Consider the following 5,875-nt stretch of genomic DNA (forward strand, 5'->3'; position numbering starts at 1 on the left):
AAAATAGTACGCAAGGACGTTCGAAAATTCGGAACCGGGACCAGAGTCAACTCTCAACGCTCGACGCAACGGACTAAAAATTACAAGTTAACTATGTATATAAATATAATATAATATATAATTAATTATATAAATTATATATATATATTATATTATATAATAAACCGTCGGCAGACTAAGATCCAATTTGGAGTGAGCTGGAATTTCAAACTCCGCGACTCGCGGAGTTTGAAGAGCAAAAATGCCGCGAGTCGCGGAGCCCCAAAAACTGAAACTCCCTATAAAAGCAAACGAATTCTGATCGCAAAAACACATAATATATATCCATCCATCTATCTAAACGTATATATTTATATTTATATTTTAATTTTAATTTTAATTTTAATTTTAATCCTAATAATAAGGGTATGTTAGCGAAAGTTGTAAGGGTGTAAGTCGAAATTCTGTCCGTGTAACGCTACGCTATTTTTAATCATTGTAAGTTATGTTCAACCTTTTTAAATTAATGTCTCGTAGCTAAGTTATTATTATGCTTATTTAATCTGAAGTAATCATGATGTTGGGCTAATTACTAAAATTGGTTAATTGGGCTTTGTACCATAATTGGGGTTTGGATAAAAGAACGACACTTGTGGAAATTAGACTATGGGCTATTAATGGGTTTTATATTAACTAAACAATACCTTGTTAATTTAATATACAAACTTATAATTCGACGTATTTATATATAACCACATACGCTTGACTGGGTACGGTGGGCGGGATATCTATAAATACCAATAATTATTCATTTTACCGGACACGGAACTGGATTAATAGTTAATAGACTTGTTGAAACAGGGGTGAATTACATTCAAGAGTAATTGGTGTACTTGTTAACAAAGTAGTAAAACCTTGGTTTACACGCAGTCGATAACATGGTGTATTCATTAAACAAAGTATTAAAACCTTGTTACAATTCGAATCCCCAATTAGTTGGAATATTTGACTTCGGGAATAAGAATAATTTGACGAAGGCTTTTGCTCTTTATATTTATGACTGATGGACTATTATGGACAAAATCCGTATTGACATATTAAATAATCCAGGACAAAGGACAATTAACCCATGGGCATAAAACTAAAATCAACACGTCAAACATCATGATTATGGAAGTTTAAATAAGCATAATTCTTTTATTTCATATTTAATTTCCTTTATTTTATATTTAATTGCACTTCTAATTATCGTACTTTTTAATTATCGCAAGTTTATTTTATCGCACTTTTATTATTCGCAATTTCATTATCGTTATTTACTTTACACTTTAAATTAAGTCTTGTATTTATTTATTATTTTACATTTGGTTTTAACTGCGACTAAAGTTTTAAAATCGACAAACCGGTCATTAAACGGTAAAAACCCCCCTTTATAATAATAATATTACTTATATATATATATTTGTATTTTTATAAATTTAAACTAATATAGCGTTAAGCTTTGTGAAAAAGATTTCCTGTGGAACGAACCGGACTTACTAAAAACTACACTACTGTACGATTAGGTACACTGCCTATAAGTGTTGTAGCAAGGTTTAAGTATATCCATTCTATAAATAAATAAATATCTTGTGTAAAATTGTATCGTATTTAATAGTATTTCCTGCTGAAATTTAAAGCTATTTTATATACACCTCGCATAACATCAAGTATCGTGGAAAGATTCGTAAGATTTAAAATTTAAATTATAGTTGAATGAAAAAAATAGTAAAATAATAATATATGAATTAAAAAATAAAGAAAAATTTGATTGGTTAACAAAATGTTGTAAATACCGAGGTTTGATACTCACGCTCATGCCCCACACAATGCCCCGTAAGAGGCACCGTGGGTGTTTTAGCTTGCCATGTGATAAAACCACACCACCACGGGGCTTAGTATAGGGAGCTGTCTTATAAGACCATTTGTTGTGGTAAATGAACATGTTGTAGTGGACCATATCTTGTGATAAATGAAAATGTTGTAGTGTTGTGGAGTTCTGGGTGTTATGGGTAATTATACTGACGTGACAATGTTGTGTGATGGAGGGCCACTATGATAAATGTTGTGTTGTGCTTGTTGTGGGTGATTTGTTAAAATATAATAGTTGGGTGAATAAAGAAATATAAAATTAAAATTTTTGGCCAATCAAAATACATCCTTCCCGTCGTCAAATTCGTTGTTTGCCCCCACAACATCCCCTTCCACAACAGCCCCACAAGGGGTGTTGTGGAACAAAGAGAAGCCCCAAAACATATGGCTAAGTGTGAGATAACTTATAAACTGCACAATTTAATAATATGTGAACTAATGATACATGAGAGATTTTTGTATTGTAGCTTAAGTGGTAGTGGCTTAACACTATTTGATAGAGGTCGGGATTTTGACTCCCAGGAACTACAACATTGCACACACGTCTATTCCCTGACTTTGAAATTCACCCAAGGTTGCCTTTCGAATATTGCGTTGCGGGGGCAGTGGGGAGGGGGTTTTACCGGCCATGGCCTCAGATTGGTCCGGGTTGCTTCGATGGCAGCAATTGAGGGCGGGTTATGCAACTGCGGAAGATGATAGCGTGAGCGGTATAGAAATTGTTGTTAAAAAATTGATACGAGACATATATTTATAGTGAAATAGATGATAACAGAAAAGTGCACACAAGTTTTATTCATTATAGTTGTACATGTAATAGCCTTGATATGTTATCTAACATATTTATTTTACCACCAGTCGTTAAATAAAAGAAAATAAGAAAATAATATCAATCATGCATATCTTTAGGCCTTACATGATAACATACAATAATATAAAGACCGCAATAATCCCATGATTTAACGAACAAGAACATCGGAATTTAGAGCTTCTTTAAAATGAGGGATGTCTTGTTTATCCAGATAGACATATGCCTCTACACCCTTACCTCCCGCATCATCCATCAAGATCGTGCTATTTATTGCAGGACAGCTCCCACATGTCGCCCAAATAGGCTTTCCAAAGCCAAAATCAGTTTCATAAAAAGGGAACCTACACCAGCTACTAAAAAAAACCACAAAATATGATTCTTCATTATACTTCTTGGTATCTAAAAACGAATTTAGAACCAATGTTTGCCCTTCTTTACTATCATGAGATACCTTTGAAAGATCATTTAATGTTTTCTTGACAGAAAAAGTCAATAGATCCGCCAATTCCTTGGTTGTTGTTTCCCTATTCCCATATCTTGTGTGCGAGATAGCACAAAGATTCCCACAAGAGTGTTTGTGTATTAAGGTAGCCATTTTTCTCTTATGTTTACGGCTTGTACAAGTACATATTCTCTCGGACAATTATTGCTCTTAGTTTGATCAACATGACGAAGAGCATTCCAAATGATTGCTGATACCAATTGTACCTTTGACCATTTGCAAATGCTATATTTACCACTTGCGGTAGCCTTTGTTCTAATGCTTGATATTTCACTCTCGTTGAAAGAATATTTCATTCTTGTGTACTTGCTTAACATATCATCGCTGATATTTGTTAAAATAGGACGTAAACCACGACCAGGAAATAAAGACGAAGAGTTGAAAAATATAGTTTTGTCCGAAAAATTAGTCGCAAGATTTTCTCCTTTGAAATTTGTAGCAGCCCATTCGTTTAGAAATGTACATAGAGTTGATACATCAACGATCTTATGCGAAACGCTTACACCAACTGCTACCCCTCCACATTCGAACGTTGTCTCTTGAATTGTCAATATTGGGTTATTAAAAATATGGCGTGTCTTAAATGGAATAAATTCATCAACCAAATTAACATCAAATTCAGAATCAAGAAAATCTTGAAGTTTAATGTTAACTTTGGAGTGTATAAATCCAACACCTTCATCATTGCACTCAATAATATTTTTATCTTCAACATATCTACCGGCAAGAGGGTAGAATCGTGTTAAGGTCTTCTCAAGGGATTTTTGTAATTCAACAGTGAAATTTGAGTTAATTTTGTTACTTTGGGGGTAGAAAAGAACAATAGTTAAATGGAATGTTTCTTCAATCAGCTCATCCAATAAACTGATCCGATAATAACGATGGGTTTCAGGAGTTGAAACAAAGGGTTTTAACAATTTGCTTGACTGCTTTTCAACCTTCATAGCCATATTAAGCTTGTTCAATAGTTAAATTGAATATAATTAAATTAATAAGGAGTGATGCTTTACCCAAAACAGGACCTACTATTTATATTGAGCAAGACGTTACTATTTTAACAGAAGTCTAAACAAAACTACCAAATAGGCGAATATGGTAAGAAGTCTAGGGGGAGCTCTACAACCCGCAAATTGGTCCAATTGTAATGAATCTAGAGTAAGCTCATTCCAAAGTATTTATGTAGCTGCCTCTAATTGATTTAGAATGAGATATGTTAAACTATTTAGTTTAGCCTAAGTGCTATATATTTTATTAGTCCAAAACTCATATATTAAAAAATAAAATTCAGATTATATAAATCAACTTAGCCTGTGCGGAACTCCTGAGAAACAGACGTTACTGCGCTTCCTGATTTCGTAAAGTTATTTTCTTTACAATTGTTATTTTCTTTAAATTTATCTGCATATTTATTTTTTTGTTATTATAGAAGATATATAACGTAATTTTGGCGACTTGAATTTGCTTTTCATCTCTAGTTTCTGATTAGGTATAGTCAGTGTTGCAAAAACCTGATTACTCGCCCATTATTCCCTATTAATCATTTTCAAGAGCAATCCGTTCCGATTTCCAAGAATCCGTTTAATTAAATAGTCAACGTTAATTGATGGGTCAAAATCGAATTTGGTAATCAAAGTCAATCAAAGTAAAAAAATGGTTAACATTTTAACATGAATTTAAACTAGAACTTTATAGTTTTTGAAAAAATGAATAATTTTAGACAATTAGGTTAAAATTTATTTTTATATTTATGGTTTGTTTCTTTATAATTTTTTTTCAAGTAAACTATCACTAAAATAACATTCTAATATAATTAGTAACAGAAATTTTCAGGACCCCATTGAGTTATATATATATATATATATATATATATATATATATATATATATATATATATATATATATATATATATATATATATATATATATATATATATATATATATATATATATATATATATTATATATATAGGTACACATACACACACACACACACATACACACACACACACACACACATATATATATATATATATATATATATATATATATATATATATATATATATATATATATGATCGTATAAAAAGGTAATCGACCAAAAAAGTCTTTCTCGTCTATGCTAATTTAGACCTTCACACATTTTTATAAGAAGTTATGTCCTCGGTCAACAGAAGCTCCTTCATGTCGATCTTCACTCGGTCCTCCCACATACATCTAGGTCTACCTATTCTTCTTACACCGTCCATCGTGAGGGCCTCTACTCTCATAATAGGTGCAGTAAGTGAGCACCTCATAACATGCCCAAACCATCGAAGTCATTCTTTTCTAAATTTGTTAAAGATACTTCTAACTTTTAGGGTCTCCCTAAAAACCCCATTTGTTATCATATCTAATTACTAATATAAATATAAATTATATAATTATAATTATCTTAGATTATATTACGAGTCAAAAACAACAATCTTTAATTATTTTACGTCAACAAAATATTGACGATCACCAAAATCAACATTAATGTTGTTGACAATATTGCAAATACATGGCAAGTAACTACATGTTATGGCAAGTAACTACATGTTGATGATAATATATGATGGAGGACCCTCTAGAGTTGAAACTAAAAAATGATACATCAAATTCACGGTAGTTAAAGTGAGCTTCACTAGTTCGAG

General features: G+C 31.7%; 1 pseudogene; it reads right to left on the bottom strand.

Annotated features, from left to right (window-relative positions):
• Nucleotides 1–2,714: 2,714 nt before the first annotated feature.
• On the bottom strand, nt 2,715–4,186 carry LOC139873400 (vinorine synthase-like; annotated as a pseudogene).
• Nucleotides 4,187–5,875: the final 1,689 nt, after the last annotated feature.

This window comes from Rutidosis leptorrhynchoides, chromosome 10, assembly GCF_046630445.1.
Source record: "Rutidosis leptorrhynchoides isolate AG116_Rl617_1_P2 chromosome 10, CSIRO_AGI_Rlap_v1, whole genome shotgun sequence".
In the NCBI taxonomy this organism is placed as follows: Eukaryota; Viridiplantae; Streptophyta; class Magnoliopsida; order Asterales; family Asteraceae; genus Rutidosis; species Rutidosis leptorrhynchoides.